Below are 27,603 nucleotides of genomic sequence, written 5' to 3' on the forward strand. Positions count from 1 at the left end.
TAATGATCTACAAGCTCACAACGCGTCGCGGTGAGCTTGTAGATCTGCTATTAATGAGTGGGCGTGGTTTCAACAAGAGGGAGGAGTCTAACTTAATGAGTGGGAGGAATCTAACTTAATGACAGACAAATGCAGACGACCGTATGTAAATGAAGGGGAGGAGCTTAGTGGACGTATGCAAATTGGGGGCGGGGCATTTTTGGAAATACGTGTGGGCGTGGTGCGCATACATTATGCTCGCATACATTATGCTAATGAGGGCGTTAAGGCAGGTTTTGCAGCGCGTAAAAAAAGCAGACGACCGTATGTAAATGAAGGGGAGGAGCTTAGTGGACGTATGCAAATTGGGGCGGGCATGGTTTGGAAATGCGTGTGGGTGTGGTTCGCATTAATTATGCTAATGAGGCTGTTAAGTGGCGTTTCCCAGCGCGTAAAAAATGCAGACGGCCGTATGTAAATGAAGGGGAGGAGCTTAGTCGACATATGCAAATTGGGGGCGGGGCGTGGTTTGGAAATGCGTGTGGGCGTGGTTCGCATACATTATGCACGCATACATTATGCTAATGAGGGCGTTAAGGTGTGTTTCCCAGCGCGTAAAAAATGCAGACGGCCGTATGTAAATGAAGGGGAGGAGCTTATTCGACTCATGCAAATTGGGGGCGGGGCATGGTTTGGAAATGCGTGTGGGCGTGGTGCGCATACATTATGCTCGCATACATTATGCTAATGAGGGCGTTAAGGTAGGTTTCCCAGCGCGTAAAAAATGCAGACGGCCGTATGTAAATGAAGGGGAGGAGCTTAGTCGACTTTAAAAAAATGGGGGCGGTGCATGGTTTGGAAATGCGTGTGGGTGTGGTCCGCATAAATTATGCTAATGAGGCTGTTAAGTGGCGTTTCCCAGCGCGTAAAAAATGCAGACGGCCGTATGTAAATGAAGGGGAGGAGCTTAGTCGACATATGCAAATTGGGGGCGGGGCGTGGTTTGGAAATGCGTGTGGGCGTGGTTCGCATACATTATGCACGCATACATTATGCTAATGAGGGCGTTAAGGTAGGTTTCCCAGCGCGTAAAAAATGCAGACGGCCGTATGTAAATGAAGGGGAGGAGCTTAGTCGACATATGCAAATTGGGGGCGGGGCGTGGTTTGGAAATGCGTGTGGGCGTGGTTCGCATACATTATGCACGCATACATTATGCTAATGAGGGCGTTAAGGTGTGTTTCCCAGCGCGTAAAAAATGCAGACGGCCGTATGTAAATGAAGGGGAGGAGCTTATTCGACTCATGCAAATTGGGGGCGGGGCATGGTTTGGAAATGCGTGTGGGCGTGGTCCGCATAAATTATGCTAATGAGGCTGTTAAGTGGCGTTTCCCAGCGCGTAAAAAATGCAGGTGGCCGTATGTAAATGAAGGGGAGGAGCTTAGTCGACATATGCAAATTGGGGGCGGGGCGTGGTTTGGAAATGCGTGTGGGCGTGGTGCGCATACATTATGCTCGCATACATTATGCTAATGAGGGCGTTAAGGTAGGTTTCCCAGCGCGTAAAAAATGCAGACGGCCGTATGTAAATGAAGGGGAGGAGCTTAGTCGACATATGCAAATTGGGGGCGGGGCGTGGTTTGGAAATGCGTGTGGGCGTGGTGCGCTTACATTATGCTCGCATACATTATGCTAATGAGGGCGTTAAGGTAGGTTTCCCAGCACGTAAAAAATGCAGACGGCCGTATGTAAATGAAGGGGAGGAGCTTAGTCGACTTTAAAAAAATGGGGGCGGTGCATGGTTTGGAAATGCGTGTGGGTGTGGTCCGCATAAATTATGCTAATGAGGCTGTTAAGTGGCGTTTCCCAGCGCGTAAAAAATGCAGACGGCCGTATGTAAATGAAGGGGAGGAGCTTAGTCGACATATGCAAATTGGGGGCGGGGCGTGGTTTGGAAATGCGTGTGGGCGTGGTTCGCATACATTATGCACGCATACATTATGCTAATGAGGGCGTTAAGGTAGGTTTCCCAGCGCGTAAAAAATGCAGACGGCCGTATGTAAATGAAGGGGAGGAGCTTAGTCGACTTTAAAAAAATGGGGGCGGTGCATGGTTTGGAAATGCGTGTGGGTGTGGTCCGCATAAATTATGCTAATGAGGCTGTTAAGTGGCGTTTCCCAGCGCGTAAAAAATGCAGACGGCCGTATGTAAATGAAGGGGAGGAGCTTAGTCGACATATGCAAATTGGGGGCGGGGCGTGGTTTGGAAATGCGTGTGGGCGTGGTTCGCATACATTATGCACGCATACATTATGCTAATGAGGGCGTTAAGGTAGGTTTCCCAGCGCGTAAAAAATGCAGACGGCCGTATGTAAATGAAGGGGAGGAGCTTAGTCGACTTTAAAAAAATGGGGGCGGTGCATGGTTTGGAAATGCGTGTGGGTGTGGTCCGCATAAATTATGCTAATGAGGCTGTTAAGTGGCGTTTCCCAGCGCGTAAAAAATGCAGACGGCCGTATGTAAATGAAGGGGAGGAGCTTAGTCGACATATGCAAATTGGGGGCGGGGCGTGGTTTGGAAATGCGTGTGGGCGTGGTTCGCATACATTATGCACGCATACATTATGCTAATGAGGGCGTTAAGGTGTGTTTCCCAGCGCGTAAAAAATGCAGACGGCCGTATGTAAATGAAGGGGAGGAGCTTATTCGACTCATGCAAATTGGGGGCGGGGCATGGTTTGGAAATGCGTGTGGGCGTGGTCCGCATAAATTATGCTAATGAGGCTGTTAAGTGGCGTTTCCCAGCGCGTAAAAAATGCAGGTGGCCGTATGTAAATGAAGGGGAGGAGCTTAGTTGACATATGCAAATTGGGGGCGGGGCATGGTTTGGAAATGCGTGTGGGCGTGGTGCGCATACATTATGCTCGCATACATTATGCTAATGAGGGCGTTAAGGTAGGTTTCCCAGCGCGTAAAAAATGCAGACGGCCGTATGTAAATGAAGGGGAGGAGCTTATTCGACTCATGCAAATTGGGGGCGGGGCATGGTTTGGAAATGCGTGTGGGCGTGGTGCGCATACATTATGCTCGCATACATTATGCTAATGAGGGCGTTAAGGTAGGTTTCCCAGCACGTAAAAAATGCAGACGGCCGTATGTAAATGAAGGGGAGGAGCTTAGTCGACTTTAAAAAAATGGGGGCGGTGCATGGTTTGGAAATGCGTGTGGGTGTGGTCCGCATAAATTATGCTAATGAGGCTGTTAAGTGGCGTTTCCCAGCGCGTAAAAAATGCAGACGGCCGTATGTAAATGAAGGGGAGGAGCTTAGTCGACATATGCAAATTGGGGGCGGGGCGTGGTTTGGAAATGCGTTTGGGCGTGGTTCGCATACATTATGCACGCATACATTATGCTAATGAGGGCGTTAAGGTAGGTTTCCCAGCGCGTAAAAAATGCAGACGGCCGTATGTAAATGAAGGGGAGGAGCTTAGTCGACTTTAAAAAAATGGGGGCGGTGCATGGTTTGGAAATGCGTGTGGGTGTGGTCCGCATAAATTATGCTAATGAGGCTGTTAAGTGGCGTTTCCCAGCGCGTAAAAAATGCAGACGGCCGTATGTAAATGAAGGGGAGGAGCTTAGTCGACATATGCAAATTGGGGGCGGGGCGTGGTTTGGAAATGCGTGTGGGCGTGGTTCGCATACATTATGCACGCATACATTATGCTAATGAGGGCGTTAAGGTGTGTTTCCCAGCGCATAAAAAATGCAGATGACCGTATGTAAATGAAGGGGAGGAGCTTAGTCGACTCATGCAAATTGGGGGCGGGGCATGGTCTGGGAATGCGTGTGGGCGTGGTTCGCATAAATTATGCTAATGAGGCTGTTAAGTGGCGTTTCTCAGCGCGTAAAAAATGCAGGCGGCCGTATGTAAATGAAGGGGAGGAGCTTATTCGACTCATGCAAATTGGGGGCGGGGCGTGGTTTGGAAAAGCGTGTGGGCGTGGTTCGCATACATTATGCACGCATACATTATGCTAATGAGGGCGTTAAGGTGTGTTTCCCAGCGCGTAAAAAATGCAGACGGCCGTATGTAAATGAAGGGGAGGAGCTTATTCGACTCATGCAAATTGGGGACGGGGCATGGTTTGGAAATGCGTGTAGGTATAAAATGGGGCTAAAGTGGATTAATGTATGTTTTATAGTATAACCATTAATATCTACATACAAAGTAACTAGTGACTAAAGTTTTCAAATAGGCCTAATTGTAGTGGAGTAAAAGTACAATATTTGCCTCTGAGATGTAGTAGAGCAGGGGTCTTCAACGTTTTCAGGCCAAGGACCCCTTAGTTGAGAGAGAGATGACCCCCTCAACCTTTTCATAGATTCCATATATTTTCATCGTTTGACAGCACAATCCTCAGTGTATTTTGGATTTGACCTTTTTACTCTGTACTTAGTCTGCTCCTTTTCCCCTCTACACCAAACCTCTTTGCCGAAAATAGACGATCTACAAGCTCACAACGCCTCGCAGCGCGTGGCGTTGTGAGCTTGTAGATCGGCTATTTTTGGCTAAAGTTCTCAGAATATGGACACTATTCTGAGAACATATACAAAAGGAGAAAAGGGTTTCTAGCACACAAAGATTTGGAGGACCCCCTGTAGTAACTCTGGGGACCCACTGTTGAAGACCCCTGCTCTAGTTCATCATACAAAAGTGTCGCACAAAACTGGTGAAAATAGCAGATCTACAAGCACACAACGCCTCGCAACATAAATCATTCTTAAAAAGATAATACAAACCCCCGAGCACACTGTCTAAAGTTGGTCTATCACAGGTCTAGATTTTAGTCTAAAAACCTTCAAATCTAGACCTGTGTTAGACCAATTTTAGACGTGTGCTCAGTGGAGAACGAACGGTTTTGGATATAGGCCTACAAGGTTTCCACCTGACAACGACGATATATCCCGTGCATGCACTGACAGCAGAGATGTATTGTAAATGGTAAGAGAAGAAATGCATGTGCGTCTGTGTTTGCGCGCAAGACAAGACAAACACGGTTCGTTTGGACAAGTGGTTAAGGAGCGCGTACCGCATAGGCTTTGATGCCTGTCAGTGAGTTCCGGGTTTGATTCCTGAGCCTGGAAGGCGATTCGCTCCGTTTTCCTGTCTCTCTCCACTGTCCAATTGAAATAAAGGCGAAAAGCCCTAAAAATAAATAAATTAAAGTGTTAGAGATATCGGTTAACATGCATTTTTATGTGATATTATAAAACAAATATCTACATTTCCCCAAAGTAAACGCAAGGAATATATTTAATTCAGTATGACCAGACGCGTTGTGAGCTTGGAGGTCAGCTATTTTTGGTGCGTGATACCACACTGAACTAAGCTACATCAAGTCAATACTGGAGATGTGGTGTAACGGCATGGATTTCTACACAGAGAGAGCAATTCTTTCAACATAAGATGCTGCGTTCAAGTTCAGGAGAGTTTGGAAAAGGCTCTTGAATGCTGCCTTCAGGTATGGCATGGAAAGAGGGCATTTGCATTTCTTTCACCATAGTAAAAACGGCATTCATGGTCTGGAGAGGGCACTTTTTTACAGGCGGATAAAAGGGCAGGGGCTCAAGCCTCCTTTGATGTATGTGTGCATGTGCCTGTCTGACAGAGGCATTGATCTCCCTCCCATCCCCACAGAAAACAGAACTCTGCAGATAATGCTTGAGAAGTCAGATAATATAAATGCAGTTGAACATTTCCAACCTACTGTACTTCTTCAACCTTGCAATTGTTGTTATTCTACCATCCCTGTCTAGCATTGTTACTTCACTTTAGTATTTCCATTTCCTGTTAAATCTACGTTCATATTTTAGATTGTAATTAGAGAAAAGAAAAGATGAGTGTTCAAATGTTTTCATTTACTGCTTTCTATCGTTTTAGAGATTTTGATTTCATTGGGTGGGGGCATTCGTTTTTAGACACAATAACCTGGCGATTTATTTATTTATTTACAGTAACACTACTAGCCCCCATAAGTCACATCTGCCCATGAAAGATTGCAGTGCATCTTGAGAATGGGCTTATTTAGCCACTTGTACGCATGCCTCCACACACTGAAATGAAAATTGTTAAAATCGCTAAAACGATAGAAAGCAGTAAATGAAAACATTTTAACACTCATCTTTTCTTTTTTCTAATTACAATCTAAAATATGAACCCTTGTTGTAACACACACACACACACACACACACACACACACACACACACACACACACACACACACACACACACACACACACACACACACACACACACACACACACACACACACACACACACACACACACTATTTTTCTTCTTTTTTTTGTGGCGGCGGTGGGGGTGTGGGGTGGGGGGAGTATGGTTCTGGGCGGTCACTAGTTGACAATCTTAATTAGAATCAGAATCAGAAATACTTTGCTGCCAAATATGAGGTCTATATGAGGAATTTGCTTTGGCATGCTGTGTAGAGACAGCCCAATATTAAACAATTAAGTGCATGGCTACCGGCAACGCACACACGAGGACTCGTATAGTGCAACGGGGCATCGCAGAGCGTACATTCAGATAGAAGAGACTACACATTGCACCGCAGACTCACTATTAACTCGCTATTTTAAAAAAAATACATCTGATGCCAAGGCAAACTAAGAAAATTAAGAACAGGGAAGCTTCACAAGGAGCAGAAAAGCCCCAAACCAGGACTATACCGACAGACCAGTGTTTAGTCTCAAAAAAGCTGTCTTAAGACAGCTAACAAGATACATTTCTTTATTTTCAAGGCAGCCATTAAATGTAAGACTTTAGATTTTTTTTTTACCTCCAAATGGTTAATTGAATCATTTCATTTTAGAACGACGCATATTTTTACAGTGACAAGCCGCATGATGCTTTGTTTTACAGTGAAAATCAGTCTCATATACGCAGCACACCATATAAAATCTTCATGTAAACACAGTATCACTGCAATAATTGAAGCATCAGCTATTGAAAGACATTATTGTTACAAGCACGAAACTGTGTGTCCCGCCACATTCCCCCCATCCGTTCGTGGGGCGATATTCCAGGATAAAATGGATTCATTGTTCAGCAGAATATAGAGTATAGAGAAATGAAAGCTTCTGTTTCATATATCACTCTGCAATAATTGAACAAATGTGTTTTCCCCTTCTTATTTGCGAGGGGGGGAAAAAAACTTCAAAGTCTCTTTTTTTATTTTTTTGGGGGGGAAAAAATGGAAATTTGGGGTCACGTTCAGAGCAAGATATTTCTGTCAGGGCTTGTCAGAGGGAGAACACCCTAAACATTCTACGTTCTGAAGATGTCTGTGATGGGCAGGGGCGTCAATTGGGTATGGCAGGGGTATGCAGCTGCCATACCCTGGGTCCAGGGGGGAAAATAAAAGTTACTTTTAAATATAAATCCACGAATGTCTCTTTGTGTATCTGTGATGGTTATTATGTTGTTAAATAACTATGCAAAATTTAACAAAATGGTCACTTTAACAAGGTATTATAATTATATTCTTCACACTTTTATTCTCCCCATCTTGACAGAATGGTAAATTCCCAGGTTCTGCAGGTCAGGCACGTTTACTAACATGTCAAGTTTAGCTGCACTTAAACAACCGTTCCAGGCTGCCATATCCAGCCCAAGAAACCGTAGAAACCTGTGTAAAAAACTGACAAAACTCCTTTTTTTCAGACATTGTGAAAATAGCCGATCTACATGCTCACAACGCCTCGCAGCGCGAGGCGTTGTGAGCATGTAGATCTGCTATTTTCACAATAGAACCGTGTTATACAAAATGTAATGCCTATTTTCCATGAGGACTCCCATCTTTGCCATACCCTAGCTTTTGCTGAACTGACGCCACTGCTGTGATGGGCAGGGACGGCATGATGGACTTTGATGTTGTTGAAATATGGCTGCGGGTTTTTCCACAGTAAAAGATGACGAATGAATGAAAAAGGTTTCTGGGTAACGTTACAAGTGACAGTTGCAGTATATCAAGCTGAATTTTGGTACAAGTGGTGGATAACCAGCGTATCTGACTTGATGCTAAATGCTGTACACATGCGGGCATGCATGTGCATGTGTGCACACACGCACAGTGGCAGTGAGTGAAACAATACTGTACTGTTTTCCACCAAAGCACAGCATATGACATCCTGAAGTTTAGGCTCACACAGATAGTAAAGCTTTAACGGTAGGTAATATATGGCAGTATACAGTATTTCGTCACTGTCGGGCAGAAACCTCGTATCTCCAAGTTTCAAATGCGTATGTTTTTTGGTAAATTAAAGCTCTAGTTCATCATACAAAAGTGTCGTACAAAACGGTACAGTTTCATGACAGTACAAATCACTGGTACAAGGTCAACTAAAAGTATGTGTGTGCGTGCTTATTAGGTTTATCCAGCGTGCTTGCCTTGTACACAGTCTGCTGTTCATTGTTGACCATTTTTGTAAAAAATAAAATAAAAAAAAAGTTAATGAGCCACCCAACCTGACCCAAAAATCACGCAAAAACCGCAGCGTTGTGTGCTTGTAGATCGGCTATTTTCACTAGTCTAAATCATTTTTCAAATGATAAATATAAAAAGAACGGTTATGGACATACAAGGTTTCCACCCGCCGACGACGATTTCAGACCTTTCAAATTAAGGTTAGAAACCAGGGGAGCAGCCTGAAATACTGGGCCCCATTACAACATAGGCTACATACCGGATCCCAGCGTCCTACACTATGTTAAATCATATAATCTATAAAACATGGCATTTCTGAGGGCCCCTGTTAGCTCAGGGCCCTTGGACTCTTTCTAACTTTTCGACCCGTTTTGGCACCCGTGTCAGAATGTAATACAGCCATGACATCACCGTTGGTTTGAAATAAATGTAATTTATCGTACCATGCAAACTAAATGTGTGTTTGAATTTGAAACAATTCTTGCCACTGGCTAAATGCTCTTACTGTAATTTCCACTGGAAATATTTTCTCTATTATAGCCCTCTTATATTAAGTTAAAGTTTATTTAATTTGGCCATTGTAAGGCTGAACTTCTCAAGCATAGTCAATTCCTGACGCAAGAAAGTGAATAGTCGCTATCCCCCCCCCCCTACCCCCCCCCCCCCCCCTTTTTATTACTCGTGATTATCAAAATCAACATGTAAAAGTTTGTTTAGTGGCAATTAATTTCTAGTCAATTCAAGTCTATTAGCTTCATTTGAATGTGTGTGTGTGTGTGTGTGTGTGTGTGTGTGTGTGTGTGTGTGTGTGTGTGTGTGTGTGTGTGTGCGTGCGCGTGCGCGTGATTTCTTTGATCAGATCTATAAGAAGTGTAGGCCTACTGTATGTTGGTAGTACCTATTTGGATACAGTGTGTGATAGCCGATCCATAAATGGTGGTCAAACCAAAAATGGTAAAGAATTAAGTATTTTATTTGCGTTTGTTAAGTTTTCCTTTTGCTTTTTCTTTCAAATTAGTTTTCCCTCATTAGTTCACTTACGGCTTTCATTTGTAGTTTGTCTTTTCTATTTCTATGAACACTAAAACAACAGACAGAAATGAGGAACAACGTGCAATAAAAAAGTAACAAGACATAAACATAAAAAGGTGTCGTGTCAACAACATGGCCCAGTCTGGTACCTCCATGACCTCAACATGGGGCTATAATTGATGTGTGGATGGCTGACATCATACATGGCAATATCCTTGCCTTCTCCGACCACGCTGCTTTTCAACAGCACGTTATTAACAATATTTAGGGCTTCCTCTAGAGTACCTTGCCAGCCTCACTGGACACGGGGATGTAGAGACAGAGAGCATTGTTCTACCAAAGACCCCAGCTGGATTCAATGGATGACTACACACAGCCACACAGCGGAACAGCAGCAGCAGCTATAGCTAGCTGGCTGGCTGGCTTGTCAGTCAGTCACACAGGTGGCAGGGAAATTACAGTGTACACAGACCTCTACATTTTGGACACGTTCCACTTCTGGAAGTCAATAAAAGTCTGTCGTGGCCACTGCCAACCACTGCGAAGGCTAGAGCTGAACGTTGGAGGCTCGGTCCTCCGTGCCAACATGGTGTCACTGCTCATACAGAACAGTGTGTTTTAATTATCTGATTGAATAAAACAATTCTGATTGCTACCACTCGATCGTTTACGGAATTGTGTCGCTATGGGGCCGCAGAAATTCGCCGGAGGGGTTCTACAGCTCACAATAGCGCCATTGTCTGTGCATGTGCAAGTGTTTTCTGCCAGTGTGTGTCTGTTTGAGTGTGTCATTTAAAAGAAAATGTTTGTGTGAGTGTGTGAGTGTGTGTGTGTGTGTGTGTGTGTGTGTGTGTGTGTGTGTGTGTGTGTGTGTGTGTGTGTGTGTGTGTCTTTTGCTCTTGTTCCAGAGAAGCACGAACCGCTGAGGATATTGTGTCTGCAATAGCAAAGAAACTTTACTCAGCTCTTACGACCTCAGTGCAAGGTTAGGCCGTTAAGCCACAGTGAGGCAAGTGAGGCTGAAAGAATACAGTTGGCAATGTGAAGAAGTGAATGGACTCTGGAGAAGAAATTTGGTACAGCAGTGCTCTACGGTAGGGCCTTCGTATTGTTGCTCCAGTCAGTTCGACCGCATCTACGCTAATGTTTTGATGAACTCCCATAATAGCACACTACAAGAAGTGATATTTTGAAAGAAAACACGCTTCAAACTTAACTTGTCTGTGGTGAGACCAACCAGTGTACAGACTACGAAATGTGCGCGATTTTTGTGTATGTTTGTGTGGCTATCAGCGGCTAAGTGTACGGCACTCTGACGTAGAATGTCCACATAGTGTCAGAGACGCCAACCGACAAGATCTACAAAGTGGGAAGACTGGTGGTTGTCTTTGTTTGTATGGGAGTCAAAATGGTGTGTCTGTATGTGACAAACAAGTGTGTTCATGCCTTTTTTTGTTTTTCTGTGTATAAAAAATAAAGTGTGTGTGTGTGTGTGTGTGTGTGTGTGTCTCTCTCTTTGTCAATGTGTGTTTATGTACAGTATCGCTGTGTGTGTGTGTGTGTGTGTGTGTGTGTGTGTGTGTGTGTGTGTGTGTGTGTGTGTGTGTGTGTGTGTGTCTCTCTCTTTGTCAATGTGTGTTTATGTACAGTATCGCTGTGTGTGTGTGTGTGTGTGTGTGTGTGTGTGTGTGTGTGTGTGTGTGTTGGTAAATGTGGTTTAACGGGACAATTGGCCTGAATACACACCACACTAACAGGACATTTCGGATTAGCAGGACAGGACTGGTGTCCTGCTAATTCATGGACAATTCTGAAATAGCAGAAGTGTTTCTATTGGTCTAGAGAGCCCAAATCCACCTTTTTTTTTGATGTCCTGTTAATACACATACACCCGACTTTTTTGTGTCTGAACAGCGCCCCCATAGGTTGTGTAATGCTACTGCATGTTCATACACAAGCTCATGAATATTCACACACAGTGTATGTTTTGAAGCACCTGATTGGCTGGGTGTCAGAGTCCTGTTAATGCACATACATGTTTTTATGAACATTTCAATGACATAGCATTTTGGGTGAATAACGTTAGTCATAAACACTCTTCAGGGGTCTGCCATTATAATAGCAACACCACAGGCCCCATGTGGCCCCCAGGGGCCCCTGGCTGCCATAAGCACACCGTTGCTCCGATCCACACTAAACTTGGCACACACACCGTTCAGGGGTCTGCCATTATAATAGCAACACCAAGGGCCCCATGTGGCCCCCAGGGGCCCCTGGCTGCCACAGGCACACCGTTGCTCTGATCCACACTAAACTTGATTGTACAAACACCGTTCTGGGGGTCTGCCATTATAATAGCAACACCACAGGCCCCACGTGGCCCCCAGGGGCCCCTGGCTGCCACAGGCATACCGTTGCTCCGATCCACACTAAACTTGGCACAAACACCGTTCAGGGGTCTACCATTATAATAGCAACACAAGGGGCCCAATGTGGCCCCCGGGTGCCCCTGGCTGACACAGGCACACCGTTGCTCCGATCCGCACTAAACTTGATTGCACAAACACCGTTCAGGGGTCGGCCATTATAATAGCAACACAAGGGGCCCAATGTGGCCCCCAGGGGCCCCTGGCTGCCACAGGCATACCATTGCTCCGATCCACACTAAACTTGATTGAACAAACACCGTTCAGGGGTCGGCCATTATAATAGCAACACAAGGGGCCCAATGTGGCTCCCAGGGGCCCCTGGCTGCCACAGGCACACCGTTGCTCCAATCCACACTAAACTTGGCATAAACACTGTTCAGGGGTCTACCATGTTGGTGGTTTGCCACACCATGGGCCTGCAACATGATTTGCATAACATACAGACAATGTTTCTTAATTATACAAATTTAACCAGATATTGCAATTGTTGTATTGTTATTTTGTGTAATAATTAATCAAAACGTCCCAAAAAATCACGTTTATATTAATGTCCATTTTCCAAGTTTGCCAACATTTTAGCTCACTCCAAGGAGGCTATGCATATTTTACAAACCACTCATCCAATTGACTGTACATTTTGTGGTTCTTACATGTTTCTATTTTTTATTAATGAATTGCATTTGTTTTCTTAATGAAAATCTTGGCCGGATTTAAAAGGCATTTTTAGAATCGGCCCCAGGCCTAAATGGATTAATGCAGTGGTTCTCAACCTTTTCAGGACACAACCCCCTAAATTAATAATAATAGCAGATCTACATGCTCACGAGGATGTAGATTGGCTATTTTCACAATTTCTGCATAATATTTGTCAATTTGGCCAATGTTTAATTTAAACTGTCACTCTAGAGGTATTAGAAAGTACTTAAACTGTCACTTTAAAAATGTGTAGCTATACAAGTGATGACCATGGTAATCAAATGGCTATTCGCATAACAGGTTTACCAGGCAGGCAGTGAGTGGTGGGCTTGCACATACCCCCCTATTCATATGGATAGGCTACTTTAACACCTACTGTAGGTTTCCAGCGGTGACTGTATGTGCATTGTGCGTGTCTCAGGCTACCTGGCTCCATTACTGTGATAGATGAGATTTGTTCAAAGCAAACTTTTAGTTAGCACGCACACATCTAAAGGCGCTCGTGCATGTGACGTCAATAAATGACCGTCCGCCCTGAAAAGAAAACCCCAAAGCACCACTGGTAGCAGCTCTGCACAGTCATGTATGCTGATCAGCGTAGCTCCTATATACAGTATCACATGACCACATCATGACCATGACATCATGTACAGTACATATGAGTTTAAGTTAACTCCGACATACAGGAGTAGGCAGGCACCATTTTTACCCTTGGGTAAAAATGCTAATTAAGTTCAAGCCTACAGATCATTTTGGTCACTTTATCATCTAATCAGGCTTTTATGAACACCCTGAACAGTTTTTAATATTTATATATTTGATGTAAATGTTATCTTTCCCCCCAGGCTCAGGGCCTCTCCACATACACACCCATTGTAACTTCAAACTTCATTAAAAACACACACTATTTTTTTCTGGTGACTCATACTACCCTCCTAATACGTGAGCAGGCCGTGTTTTCTCAATAACCCTTTTCATTTATTTTTAATAATTCTTTGGGAAAATTTGAAAAATTAAAATTATTACAAATAAATGAAAAATTGTATCGAAAAAAAACATGGCCTGCTCATGTATTAGGGGGTAGTATGAGTCACCAGAAAAAAATATAATGGAGTTTGAAGTTACAATGGGTGTGTGTGGGGAGAGGCCCTGAGCCTGGGGAGGCAGACCCATGCAAGGCAGAGTTTTTTTAAATGGAATATCCCTTTAAATCCCGATACTGATTCTAGAATTATTCCTCTACACAGTATTACACAGTATAGGCAAAATTCTTGTGTTACGAATTGTGTGTACATCTTGTAGATCAGTGACTTCACTTGCCTTCAGATACAGTATATGACACCAAAGTAGCTTACTACAATTCTAAGGTCAAATTATTCTAAATAAGCTTGTGACCTTGACCTTTTATCACTGAACTGTACTGTCTGTACTGTACTGTCTGTACTTTTACTGTACTGTAAAAACAGTGCAGTAAAAGTTTGTTTATCGGTGATGACACTGATTGACAAATTGTAGCATTCCCTGTGGGATCATAAAGCACCAAATAGAGTGTCTCGTTTGGCTTGAATAAAGCATAGCCTTATTAGCCTACTACCAAGGTTGTCCCGAATATGCCATTTCCTCATATGTGACACAATGTTACTATAGTCCGGCCAGTTTGTGCAGTATTTTGATGGAATCGCGCACTTTTTTGCCTGAACTGCTCGGACTACAATCAGTCTAACCTGCTTGATTCCTCCAGACTCAAATCTAATCCTCATCTCCTTGCTTGAGGGAGCAGGGATTTAAAGTTCCTTGAAGTACACAAGTTCCTTGAAGTACACAATAAAGAGGAGCTCAAGTGGGACACAACGCACGTGAGGATAAAGAATTTGCAACTATATTGCTTTTATCGCCTGAAGAGGTTCGGAGTCTAGGCTACTGCATCCTCAGGCTGGACTACAATAGCTCCATTGAGAGTGTTCTGTCACACCTGGATTCGCCCACGAGAATTATTAAAGTTATATCACTGGATTGATCCAGACAGACAAACAGTCTTTTAATTATATAAAAGAAAATAATGTGTGAATTAAATCAAACAAGCCACCTGTCCTGTTCTCTGATTGGCTGTAGCACGTCTCTACTCTCAGTGCTGTCACAACCCATGTTAGGCTTTTAGGTTATAGGACGGCAAAAGGATCATCTGGGCTAGCATGTTGCATTGTGAACCGGGCTTAAGAAATCTGTTATACAATCCGGGATGAGGTGCGTGTGTGCGCGTGTGCGTGGGTGCATCCGGCAGTGGTAGGTCACGTCAGACAGTGGGTAGGTAGGAGTCTATGGCATCTCAGTGATGTCATGATGACTCAGACATGCAACAAATCGGTCATATATCTGCACAAAAAGGGGTAAATTGCCCCCATTGATTACGGAAGGGTACTTTAGAAATCTGAAGATACCCTTACACTTAAACCTTATGCTGTATGTTTACTGTTCAGAGAGAAAGCAATGGTGCACAGTCATTTAGATAATCATCTGGGGACCCCCTCCCCAAAATAATTCCCTGACCCAGAGGTTGAGAACCACTGCTTTAACTAACCAGAACAAAAAAATAAGCCATGTGCATAGATTACACAGATTATGAGTTCCATTTGGTTCCATTTGTATATAGTCACTAGTAAGACTACCCTAAGCATAAAGTAACACGTAGGATTTACTTTCACACATATTCACAGTATTTAAAGCCTTGCCTTGTACAGACTGCATACAAACAAACCAACTGACTGTGGGGGGAGGGGCAGCTTCTCACTCACACAGTTTTGAGTGAGTGCAGTGAGGGAGATGGGGGATGGGGGATGGGCAGGCAGCACAGGTGAATTTGATCAGTGGCTGATTGCATTGCAAGCTAGTAATCAGCAAGTGGGCTACAGTGGAAAGAATGAGTGAAAGGGTTTCCCTGCACAAGGTGAAATCTTTGAAAAGAGTGGAGGAGAGCTTGACTCAAATTGGTTAACAATCGGCAGACAAACAGGCAGGCAGGCAGGCAGGCAGGCAGGCAGGCAGACAGACAGACAGACAGACAGACAGACAGACAGACAGACAGACAGACAGACAGACAGACAGACAGACAGACAGACAGACAGACAGACAGATAATGTTAATTTAACCTTGCATCATGAGACTTAGTGTTCATTTGGTTCCATTTGTACTGTCAGAGCAGTGTAGATGTTGTTGACTAAAACTATGACGAAAAGTATTTGTCGATTGCATTTCTTTCACTGACAAAAACTAAATAAAAACTAAGCTGTGATGACTAAAACTAAGACTAATTATATTGACAATTTCGTCAACAAAATCAAAACTAGACTAAAACGTTAGGGAGGGACTAGTGGAGTAGAGAGTCATTTTATGTTTGGTTGTTCTCAAGTGTTGCGTGCTGAAAATAGCAGATCTACAAGCTCACAACGTGTCGCGCAACGCGTTGTGAGCTTGTAGATCTGCTATTTTCAGCACACAACCAAGTGTAAAATCACTCATTACGATGCCATCAAGGCCTGCCAAAATACATTTTAGTTGACTAAATGAACTGTAGATTTAGTCGCCTAAAAATGTATGATATTTAGTCGACTAAAATTAGACTAAAACTAAAACTCTTCAGGTCACTAAATTATGACTAAAATTAAATGACATTTTATTCAAAACTAAATCAAAATTTGTTGTCAAAAACAACAGTGTCAGAGTCCCTGGGCCTGAACAGTGGTTCTCAAAGTGGATTCCAACCTGGAATTCACTTTGAGAACCACTGTGTGAACAGAATATGAACATGTTTACATGTTTACAGCATGGTAGCATGGTAGCAATATCAGCAATATCAGAATAATGATAGTTGACAAAGTAACCATCTTGGTGGTGCCGGTGGTGATAACATTAATATCCAAAGAAAACATTTGCCTTGTCATGGCATGTTCGGGGACATCATGAGCATTTAGCAATACAAAAGATTTGCATTCATTCAACCTTTATTTAATTTCTCGAAAAGATCAATTGAGGGAGATCCTCATTTACTACTTTATTGAAAATAGATGTTTTGATTTATGTAAATGTGGGGGTTTCTGGATTAACGCTGGTATTAAACATAATTCTGGAAAAAGTAGCCTATTTATACATTTGCAGGCAACTGAATAATGGGGATGCAGTAACGCACTGTAGCTTATGAGATACTGCAAATCATTTATCAAATTATAATTAAGATTAGTTTTTTGGGCTTTTTATGCCTTTATTTGTTAGGATAGTAGACAGACAGGAAATGGGGAGAGAGATGGGGAATGACATGTGGCAAAGGTCGTCCGGATCGGGAATCGAACCGGCGACCTGCATACCTAGACTTGTGGATCTGCTATATTTTAAAGATTCACTTAATTTTTCTTCCTGTGCATTTACCCGCTGAAAAAAACAATGTCATTGCTTAATTGCAGTGCACTTAAAACTGACCCAAAAACAACAAATGTATCGATAATTTATACCTACAATCGACAGGCTGCAGTCTAAGGCAGATTTTGGTTTCGGAAAATGATTTGAAAAATGCTCCCTTCAAATGTTCTGGGTAGCTATAATCACTGTAGCAGGTCCCCCAGCAGCAACGTTTCACCATGGCCGTAATAATGTAATATAAATGTTTTTGATATTAATTTGCCTATATACCAGTAAGACTCCCTAATCGGGTCACATTTATGATCGGCTACTTTTGACTATTTTCCCATATTTTTTTCCCAGGGGGTCCGTGGGGAGCCCTGGCGGTGGCTGGGCCCCTGGGTACCCCCTGGGTGCTGGCCCCGTCTCTCCCGGTCGATGGGGGGCCAAGGTACGGGCTTTTTAGCGGGTTATGGGAGCCAACTTTGGGTGGAAGTGTTTTGCTACGCTGTCGTCCAATCCTCACAGTTAGGGAGAGGGCTTTGCGACAGATCAATCATGCAGTAATCATGCAGATCTACAAGCTCGCAGCACGAAGCATTGTGAGCTTGTAGATCGTCTATTTTTTGGCAAAGAGATTTGGTAGAGAGTGAAAAACTACTGTATCAAGTACATATATTATGTACCTTTTACCAATTATAGAGGGTTTAAATAGTACTGGATATGCAGCTCGGCAAATAAAAGGTGAATTGATCCCAGTGTATGACAGAGGATGATATCACGATAAATTGATTGGTGTGTTTTTCAGCTATAGTTTTTGGTCTTATAACCCTTCCAGTAAATCTCTTATGAAAATCTCTAAAGAAGTCAAGAATAACAGACGAGCTGTAAAGTTAACTTCACAAAGCTTAAGTCTATATTGACCCCTCAGTCATGACATTTTCAATGTCCCCCTTTGACCAAGATGGATGAAAATGCTAGTTTGTTCACTGCAGAACTTTATTAACAGTAGCTCAACATTGAAGATGTTGAAATCACATCTCTCAGCCTGTTCTCAGGCCTGCTAAGTCACACACAGTAGTCATATTGCATTGAATTGTAGTTTACCATCTCAGTGGCACCAACAACACTTAGTTAGTGAGCTTTGTATCGATGTCATTCCAGTCCTGCATGTTTACTGGCTTATATTCCACTTGTATGGTTGATCCTGAGGGCAAGTCAGGTGTTGAAACAGTAACACACCACTGTAGGCAAGAGACATTGACCGAAGTGCTGTACATGGTGCATAAATGACAAACAGGCCTACCAGTAAGACTCCCTAATCGGGAGATAAGCGACTGTCAGGTCACATGTATACACAAAGACGGATGTAACTGGCATTGGTTCCTAGTTGTGTGGACAATGTATAGTTTTGGTTGGCTCAGAGAATGTGGGGTGTACCGATTTTCGTGATTTTAGGGCAAAATTTGTAGGAGCAGTGTCCAAAAATGTGTTTGAAAAAATCGGCCTGATGGGGGCGCTATATGGGACAGATCCATGTTGATGACATGAGTGTAGACATACTGTGTAGCGATTTGCGCAGGAAAATTAAGGAACATTAAAAGCCAGCGAAAAAACAAATGTGTCTTAGGAAGAGATTTAAAAACATCAATAGAATGCCTTGTTTGTGTTTAGCTATGTCACATTTAATCACATTTGACCCTTAAATACCCTGCAGTGACATATTTTCATGTGTTTAATTGCAGCTGTCCTGTTAATGTAGTTAGTCCTGTTAATTCACATGGGCGGAGCTTAGAACCTAATTATCTAATGTCCTCCTAATGTAGGATTTTGTCAGATTGTTAAAACTTGAGTTGTGTTGAGTTTATTCAACTTTTGAAGTGAAATATGTGTTCTATGGCTCAAAATAGATTTTTTGACATGCTCCACATATTAGTAAAGCAAGTGGAAAGTGGTGTCCTGCTAATGTTGTAAACCGCAGGTTTGAGCTAAAGGGTCCTGCTAAACCACATCTACCAGTATAGGTGTGTGTGTGTGTGTGTGTGTGTGTGTGTGTGTGTGTGCTGGGGCGTGACAAGGGGGGGGGGGGGGGGTTACTAGGGCCAAGGTGGCCCTAGTAACTTTAGCTATTGAAAAATAGCAGATATACAAGCTCACAGTGCGGCACGATCTGCTATTTTTGAAAAGTTGTGAAAATGTGTGCAAATCTTTGAATATATGTATTTTTTAAGCAAACATAACTCAATTTTTGCTTCTTGGGGGGGGGGGGGGTCCCTGGAACTAAATATTTTGAGATGGGGGTCCGTGGCCAAACACATATCATCTTGGGGGTCCCTGACATGAAAAGGTTTGAGCACCATTGACATGGAAACATAGGTTTCTTTCTTGCACACATTTTCCAAATTAAAAAAAGAATTGCAGATCTGCAAGCTCGCAGCGCAGCACCGATAGTTAACATTCATGGGGGGCCCACAGTGAATCCTTGTACCCATGGCCCAGAATTTGGTGTGACGCCCCTGTGTGTGTGTGTGTGTGTGTGTGTGTGTGTGTGTGTGTGTGTGTGTGTGTGTGTGTGTGTGTGTGTGTGTGTGTGTGTGTGTGTGTGTCTTTTTGTGTGTACCGACCGGCCTTGGTAATGATAGCTCTCAGTCTCAAGCCTGGCGGTCGGGCTACTCCTCTAGCCTCGGGGCCTGTGCCAACCACCAGAGCCCAAAGAATATCGTTTGCAGCCGGGCCCCCTGCTAGTTTCCTGAAACATCCAGACATCTGTAAGCTATGCAGTTTGTAATCTCTGTATTGAACATAAACACAGAATGCATCCCCACCATCCATACCACAATACTACTTCCAAAGTAATGATAGGAACGACATAAAGTCCATGCAGGTTTACTAATACGTTGAACCACATCAGAAAGGTATATTATACCTTGTGTTGTACAGTAAGATGCCACAAATCAAATGGCAGGCTGATCTCACAATTGACTCGAGAGACCAAAACCACAATATCTTCATGCACATGATTATGTCGTTTAAACTTACACTGCTCTCATCTACTAGGATGATAGCACCATCTACTGGTCATGAGCGGCATCTAAACCCCCTTTTTTTAAGGCTGCTTGTAATTGTTGTACACACAATACACTGCGTTGTTTTTGGATAATTAATTTCACTTAGATGAGTGCACACTCGTGCGTGCGTGTGTGAGAGGCAGGAATAATTAAATATGATTCAGGAGTCATGATTGAGCCTTCAAGTGGCCAAATGATTTTCTGGTCCTTTATTTGGTATCAGGAGTGGCAAAGTAAGTCTAAGGTAGAAACTAAATATCTGTTTTCTTTGTCAATCTAATTGTTTACCGAGCTATACAAAACTACACTACTACTACTACAAAAAAAAAAACACTCTCGGCCATGCCTTTTGGCCTGGCGGAGACGATAATGAATAGAAAATCTAGTGTACTACGTACATGAGAAAAGTCACACTAAACCAACTCCCAGTACATGACAAACAGTGTAAATATACAGCACAACCGGTATCTATGGCATTAGATTGCTATTGGAATAAATGTGAAGAACTTAACTTTCACTGCATAGTTAATATGGCCATGTTTACCTTTGGGGACATTTAACCACTTAAACCATACTTTATTGTATGTCAAATAGCGAAACTAGCTAAACTTGTAGGTCTTCAATTGCGGAATGTTGTATTTTCACTAATGTTCACTTTGTGCCGAAGGTTCTACTATCAAGTAGGGATGGGACGGATCAATTCACCTTTTATTTGCCAAGCTGCATATCCGGTACCACTTAAACCCTCTATAATTGGTAAAAGGTACTTATAATATACCTACTTGATACAGTCTTTTTTCACTCTCTATCAAATGTCTTTGACGCGTTGTGAGCTTGTAGATCTGCTATTTTTTGGCAAAAGTTCCGCCCCAGGATAATGGATTTTGATTATCGCGATATCGTAAATCGCGATTTGTTTTGTCACAATAATCGCGATATGACATTTTCATATCGTCCCATCCCTACTATCAAGTCTGTCACAAAATTGGGAAGCTAGGATTCATCTGTAAGTCCCACATTCATATAAGGTTTTACAACAACATAGAATAGACCGTTCTTTTTTTCACTGGCAGACACTTTCTCTCTACACGTCACGGCTCATCCTACTGACATGCACAGATCTACAGTACAACAGCAATGCACATTTTGGTCAAAATAAACATTCATTATGAAAGACTTGAGTGGAAGAATCACATTGTTTTGGAAAGGCAGACTGGGCCTTTAAGACTAGTTTTTGAGGAAACCAATCTTAATTAAATAAATATGACTAAAATCAAACAGCATACTAACTAGTAAGACGCCTCAGAGCGACATGCGACGTCGCCCTTGTCGCGCCAATTCTTTCTTGGCCATCTGGTCAGTGATGTATATTAGACCAGTTAACCATATATGGAGGCCACATCGGCCACATACCACACTAACAGAATCCATATATGGCCAAGACAGATGGCCAAGATAGCCCATATCTGTGTGGCTGGTTTTACAGACAGGGATCTCCATGTATGGGCATAAAAAGGTATGACGTCAGATGTCATAGGCTGGTTTTACAGACAGGTATCTCCATGTATGGGCATAAAAAGGTATGACGTCAGATGTCATAGGACTTTCACGTAACGAATAACTGAGTAAGCATGTTTGGGCTCTCACAGCATATCTCCATATACAGTACATGGATCTCCATATATGGGTACCAGGGGTTCTCCATATATGGGTACCAGGGGTCATCATGGTCATCAAGTCCTGTTAGATACACTATTGATGACAACAGGGAACTCCATATATGTGCATAAAAGGGATTCTGTTAGTGTGACATCACAGTGAAGCCAGAGCGTATTGTCAGAGCGGCAAACCCATAGAACCACAGTGTCAGGCGTGACAGAGATACATACAGTACATACATACATATGGACAATCCGTGACCGTTTTACATACTAATCTGCGACCTACGGTCGCAAATAATCTATTGGTAGGTACGGTACTGAAATGTACTGTACACTTACATGAAGATGAACTGAAAATATTTTATCTCTTGAGAGATAAAGATAGTAAGATGTGGCATTTTGTACATGATTTATTCTAAAATGCCACGTATGAATTTTGGCATTAAACGTGCTACCTCCTTCACATCATTTAAATTTGAGTTTTGTTTGGGGTGTGCCAATAAAATTGTACTTGCAAAGAAGTACATCTCCAGCTGTGTTCATTCTGCTTGTCATTTGTTTGTGTCTGATAATGGTTCTTGTTGCCCTGGTATAAAATGTCTGTCTAAATGAATAAACATTAAAAACATTTCATCCTAAACACAATTTTGAATGTTAAACTTGTACCCATTTCAATAATAGTATTTGCAAAGATAAAATACTGAATTTAAATATGATCCCACCCGTCTTCTAGGCTGGTCAGATATTCATCAGTGCACAGGATGCACCTCTCGGGAACTTTCTCCTGTCCACTTCACCAACTGACCGGCTCTGTTCACTGGGTTGGGGTGTGACACAAAACATCTTTGTTTGGTTCATTAACTCGCCTGTTACAGCTTGTTGCCCTTATCTGGAATAGAGAGAATTAGGGAAAGATATTAATTTACTATGTGTTACAAATTATGGGAAACTACTAATTCTGTGTGAATAATGCAGAACAGGTAATCTAATACTATAACATGTACTGTAGCTGGCCTAGCATAGCCAGACTCTCTCCACCTACTGATGGGTCTAGTGATACAGTATCTACATTTGGGAGAGTCTTTTTTGCAGGTCTTTCAGTCTGAGTGTATCAAAAAAGCACCTCGGTTAAGGTGGAGACGACCTCCCGTTGGTCTGACCAGGTAAACATTCATCAGGTTAGCATTCACCAGTGCCGGCAGGTTAGCATTCACCAGTGTTGGCAGGTTATGATTTCACCAGCATTAGTTTTACTGAGGTTAAGGTTATGGTTAAGGTTAGGTTTAGGGGTATCTTCGTCCACCTGACTTTCGCCACCTCCGCGCAGCCAATCACAAGCTTCCGCTGCCTTAGCGCAGTTGCTTTTTTGATACACTCGGACTGAAAGACCTGAAAAAAAAAACACTGTCCCATCTACATTTACCAAATGGTCAAAATATAGGTAGTATTCAGGATTGACTTTCAAAACAGTAGACATAACATTTGTTATCGTTGGTTTTCTCTGCCCATTCAATGGATCTTGATTTCCACGGACATATCGGCAGGTGGATATGAACGTCTGCTACATGAGAACAGTGGCGTCAATTGGGTATGGCAGGGGTGTGCAGCTGCCATACCCTGGGTCCAGGGGGGGAAAGTTACTTTTAAATATAAATCCATGAATGTATCTTTGTCTATCTGCGCTGGTTATTATGTTGTTAGATTACAGTAAAATAACTACAAATGCAACATTTAACATAATGGTCACTTTAACAAGATATTATAATTATATTCTCCACACTTGTGACTGACAAAAGTCGTTTTTCTTTTTTTCAGACATTGTGAAAATAGCAGATCTACATGCTCACAACGCCTCGCAGCGCATGTAGATCTGCTATTTTCACAATAGAACCGTGTTGTCCAAAATGTAATGCCTGTTTTCCACGAGGACTCCCATCTTTGCCATACCCTAGCTTTTACTGAACTGACGCCACTGCATGAGAATATACTGTGCCTAACATTTATAAATCACTGTAAAGTGTAAACAGGAATCCCCGCCACTGAGGAGCCCATCTTCCCCATACGCCCAGCTTCCCAAGTATGGAGCTTTTCATATCCATGAGGCGGGATGGGGACAGCCCAGGACTCCCTGGGTGGGCTTACAGTCCGTCATCTTACCTCCACACCCCCCAACATGGCAACATGACTGGTGTCTTGCACGCGTGCCTTTGCGCGTGTGCAAGACACCAGTCATGTTGCCATACCTTACCTTTTGCTGAACTGACACCACTGTCCATACCCACCCTTTGGCTGACCATTTGCTAACCCCAATTACATTACGTTCAATCTCACCAAACACTCTTTTCCTTCAACATTTATACAAGATGTATATGCTGCGGCTCAACCTAAGTAGCGCAAGGGATAGTTACAGTACACCACATTAACATATTACTATGGTCATTCTGAATGGTAGATACATTAGGTCAGTGCTTCTCAACCACTGTGCCTGGGGCTTTACTTTGCGAAGAAACATACAAATTTGAAACTTGGAGATACAAGGTTTCTTCCCGACAGTGACGATATTTACACCCCCATATTATGTTGGTGTGCCCATGGATTCTTGGGACATGAAAAGTGTGCCCATACAGAAAACAGGTTGAGAAACACTGCATTAGGTTACCTTTATTAGGGACAAACTTAAGCGAGTGGCTGAATATTCAGAACCGCGAGAGGCCATCCTCTGGGCCATCGGCTAGAAACTGATGACCAAGCCCATTGCCACACTTGCCGCACAGCACCTGACGACATAAACATGATCATACATTCAATTAACATCATGTATTGCAACAAAGGCACACATCCCAACAGAGGAGGTTCCTCCCACAGCTGAAGAAATTAGGGCTGTCACCATAATGACATCTTACATGATGATTAATTGTCACTCAAATAACTGCGATTAACGATTTAGTTAATCGCAACGATTTAGTTAGCTGACAATTACATTCCTGTTTGGCTTGTAGGCTTTGAAGTTGCACATGGCAGACATGACACGTAACCTAAATATATAAAGAAATGACAGGCATATTTTTATACTCCACAACTTTATACTCCAAAAAGAACATAGTGGAAATAGCCGATCTACGAGCTCACAACGCATGCAACGCGTTGTGAGCTTGTAGATCTGCCATTTCCACTATTTTTGAAACCTTTTGAAAATAATCAGTACTAATGGATAATGATTTACATGTACACTGTTAACTGTGTGAGTCGTGACAGACGTCCCATCACATGTGTTAAGTGCAATGAGCAATGTATTATGATAATTACTGTACCTTGTAAGTTCAATTATTCAAGTATATGCACTGGCCATTGCCGTATGCCTCTAATGTTGTATTTAGTTTGCTGTTGTTTTCTTTAATTTGTAAATAGGCCTATGTGTCAATAGTTTAAATTTATGAACGAAATAGCTTTTTTTTTTAGAATATTTTTTGAAATTATAATTAAAAAACTAAATGTAGGAAACAAATGACCCATAAAAAATGTGTTTGTGACCCAAAAATCGGTCCCGACCAATGTTTTGGGAAACAGTGAGGTATATGACACTAGAAGATACTTAGGCCTACCTAGTGTCATCTTTGCAGAAGTGTCCATGAGCAAGGCAGTGGCGCCAGTTCAGCAAAGGCTAGGGTATGGCAAAGATGGGAGTCCTCGTGGAAAAGAGGCATTACATTTTATATAACACGGTTCTATTGTGAAAATAGCAGATCTACATGCTCCGAGGCGTTGTGAGCATGTAGATCGGCTATTTTCACAATGGGTAAACATGGGTATGGCAGCTGCATACCCCTGCCATACCCAATTGACGCCCCTGGAGCAAGGCACTGCACACATCATTCACACACTGTGTGAGCATGTGAGCATCACCTACTGTAAATCCATTTTTGCCAAACTTAAATCAGCTAGCTACCCTGTGTGTGCATTATGGGGACTGATGTCTCACCTTGTAAGCAGTGAGTGACTCCATTAGCTTGGTGACACTGTCCTCTCTGATGGTGTCGGTGAAGGCAGGCCAGGGGGAGGAGTGGGCATACTTGGACCGACTGGAGAACAGCGGGTGGTCACACTGGGAACACACATAGATACCTGGACATACAGCGACGTTAATACCTGATTAAAACTCACAGAAACAGCGTGGGCAAGGCTTTCCCCCTTCACTGGCATAAATCGCGTTAAACGTTATTTTCAGTTAAAAGTTATTTTCAGTTAAAAGCACAAACATATAGGCCTATAGACTATTAACTGACCTAATTAAATATAAATAAGCGAAATAAATTAATCCTATCCCCGTGCATGGCTGTTACATCATCAAACCATCTGAGTACTCGCCTGTTTTAAAATGATCCTTGTAGATCTCGCCACCGAAAAATCGACAAAAAGACATTTTGTGCAGCTAGTGTCGTGACGTGATCGCTGATCAGTCTCTCTTGTCAGTGTTTGTTTGTGTTTGATCAGGTTCACATGTCTATCAAATGGTCTGCGAGGACGAGGAGGAGAATCCACACACGTGAGAGCACAGAGCAGCAGCAGCATAATCCATTCCCCGCCCACTGCTAAGATTTCCGTCATCAACATAGCCCCGCCTCCACCATGAGATTGTATGTACACACTACACAGTATGTATGTATGTATGTATGTATGTATGTATGTATATATGTGAAAGGAGAATGGATGTTAGCTCTGGATTGATTGATTGATTGATTGATTGATTGATTGATTGATTGAAGAATTTATTAGAAGGTTGCATAGGGAAAAGTACAGTTTCATGACAGCGCAAATCACTGGTACAAGGTCATCTAAAAGGAGATCCTAGTAAGCTTTTCGGCTTATTTACACAGGAACCACTTTGTGTATCTCAAATAACATTGAAGGACAGATGGATAGAACACAGTACTTTGGACACAGTAGGCCTACTATCATAATGGACCAGAGCTAGATGTGTATGTCAGAATTAAAACGTTTGTCAGAGGAGAATATATGTAGCCTAGAGTTCTCAAATTCTGCCCGAACCCGACCATACCCCTGATACCCGAACCTGACCAACATTTTGGGGCCGGGTAGGGCCTAAAATGTATGCTAACTAGTAGGGCCGGGTAGGGCCTCGGGCCTGCCCAGTTAGGGCCCAGTTAGGGCCGGGCCTTAATTTTCAGGCCTGTTGAGAACTCTAATGTAGCCTACTAAGTGTCAAGTGAGAATGAAATATGTGTAGGCCTCGCCTATCTAAAAAGAGAGTGTGTAGGCCTAAGTGCAGAAGAATGAAAATGTATGAATGAAAGGAGAATGTATGTGAGAGTGCCAGAATGAATTATGCTTTAAGCTACATTAAGTGAGGTTGGCTCCCCCTGCTGGGACAGACCCGTTATGAATCAATAACTCATAATCCAACTGGGGGTGTGTAAGTGTTGGTACTTTATGGTTATTTTTGAGTACCTTCGGTGTAATATATCTATTTATGATTGTTTTGTGCACTTAATGCACCTTGACCACCTGAATTTCCCTGATAATAACGTTTTCCTTGACCTTTCTCTTATCTCATTTCACAGAGATCTGATTCAGTGCATCCTTCACAGACCCACAGACAGACAGACAGACAGACAGACAGACAGACAGACAGACAGACAGACAGACAGACAGACAGACAGACAGACAGACAGACACAGACACCATACAGTACAGTGGTGAGATGGTTCTCGATTGAAGTTATACTCAGGTCACACAGATACACAGAAGGTTTTGTGAATTCATAGACATAGATAATTGAATTATATTAAAGTATTTGTTTTTATTTGTATTATTTGGTGGTAGCAA

The 27,603-nt window shown here is 42.7% G+C and overlaps 1 long non-coding RNA gene and 1 pseudogene across 2 annotated transcripts in view; one reads left to right on the plus strand and one right to left on the minus strand.

Annotated features, from left to right (window-relative positions):
* Positions 1-27,603, plus strand: part of LOC308303313 — a 468,570-nt gene that overhangs the window by 226,119 nt on the left and 214,848 nt on the right. The gene's annotated exons all lie outside the window — the stretch shown is intronic.
* LOC308303833 (methionine-R-sulfoxide reductase B1-A-like) lies at positions 22,629-26,179 on the minus strand (annotated as a pseudogene). The gene is made up of 4 exons: positions 26,125-26,179; positions 25,739-25,881; positions 24,404-24,536; positions 22,629-22,648 (listed from the first exon to the last, which is right to left on the minus strand). The product of its transcript is annotated as a methionine-R-sulfoxide reductase B1-A-like (transcript).

Source organism: Nannobrachium achirus (genome assembly GCF_963921795.1).
Source record: "Nannobrachium achirus genome assembly, chromosome: 18".
Taxonomy (NCBI): Eukaryota; Metazoa; Chordata; class Actinopteri; order Myctophiformes; family Myctophidae; genus Nannobrachium; species Nannobrachium achirus.